Below are 1,626 nucleotides of genomic sequence, written 5' to 3'. Positions count from 1 at the left end.
ATATTTCATATACGACAACTGACCCTTTTTTTTGTTTGTTTCTTTCTTTTTTCTGTCTTATTGAGAGCAGTGGGCTTTAGGATGCCCTGCACGGAGAAGGAGCAGGACACGATCAGAAGACAGGACAGACACTAAAATCCTCTCTATCCACTGACCAGGAACCATGATACGAACCTTGGAACAAAACTAAAAACGACCAAACAGAACACAAGCAAAATGCAAAACAACAAAACAATGATCTGGCCCCGATCGCTCGGGGTGAACGAATATAAAGAACAGACGAAGGTGGAAAAGATGAGGGAAAATTAACAATAAAGGGGAAGCTATCAGGCCAGATCATGACAGCTTGAGCCAAACATCCTCTAAATGTGCACATTGATCACACTATTTCACTTTTCTTTAACCAGTTCACTGCAGTTCTTCCAGCAGTCCACACTTTCTCTGCTCTCTTTTTCATCATCTTCTCCTTCTTGCTACAGGTTTGCCTGCTGGGTCTAAAAGTAGCAGCAGCAGCAACCCAGACTGACAGCAGCTCATTGGCTAATTTGGATCAGCCGGTCACTACGATTTGCTTTACCATATTAACAGGAGAAGCAGCGCAAGTGAAGTTTAGACACTGTCATCGGACAAAATGCAGTAATTTATAAATATTTTAAACCAGGTTGGGTCCAGATTAGCCAGCAGGTGGGTCCAGATCCTCTAATCTGTGACCTCTGTGTTATACAGTAGCCCAATAAAGCCTTGCTTCTGCTTAGAAGACATGCAAATTGCAAAGGACGAACGGTTCCACCCCTTTGGAATGGTTTTTTTTGGCTTCTTTGTTAGCCTGCAATGCCCCATACCTGTCTATAGTCTCTGAAAGAGGGGTTGTTATAGGGAATTGTTGGCCTGGCTGAATAGGTGAGGTCTTCTGTTTCCCTGTAAAGTGATTGGGGTTGCGATGATAGCGGGAATCAACTCATTAATTCCAGACAGAAAACCTGCAGCTTTACCACTCCATGAACCAGCTCTCTGCATCATCTGTGCTTTCTTTTGGAGGACAGCCTTTTCTATATAAAGCAGACCGTCTACTTCAGAGTTTCAGGTCCTATTTCTGCTCATTTAGATCATTGTGGCTAACAGCTGCTGAAACCCCAAACTTCATTTTCTGGAACAAATTAGAAGTGAATATTTAAAATAGTTTTATAAGTTATGGCTGACAAAGGACTGCTAATAAGACAGCGGCTGACTGAGCATGAGTGGATGCATTAATAGAAAGGTGTGGAAGAAAGAAGAAAACGGGCCCTATCCTGCAGAGGCTGCAGGATCACAAACGGCACAGAACTCTTCTTAGAAATGATATTTTAGGCTTTTATTTTCTTCATGCCATCATTGATCACTTTTAGATGAATAATTTACATATATATATATATATATATCCAGTTAATTGTAGGGTCTGTAAGGGTCAATGCATTTTCATTGAAAACCATATCAACAAAATAAACCAGTTTTTCTATTTAAAAAACTCTTTTGCTCTTCAATTATTAAATAATCATATGAGCAGAGCAACACATATATTTGTTGTGTTTAATCGATTATTATTATTTAGGTTATTCAACAGTGGTTGAAAGTTATAATCCTCTAACT

This window comes from Cyprinodon variegatus, unplaced genomic scaffold, assembly GCF_000732505.1.
Source record: "Cyprinodon variegatus isolate N-32 unplaced genomic scaffold, C_variegatus-1.0 Scaffold660, whole genome shotgun sequence".
Classification (NCBI taxonomy): Eukaryota; Metazoa; Chordata; class Actinopteri; order Cyprinodontiformes; family Cyprinodontidae; genus Cyprinodon; species Cyprinodon variegatus.
The sequence above is the reverse complement of the archived record's forward strand: the minus strand, read 5'-3'. Positions refer to the sequence as shown.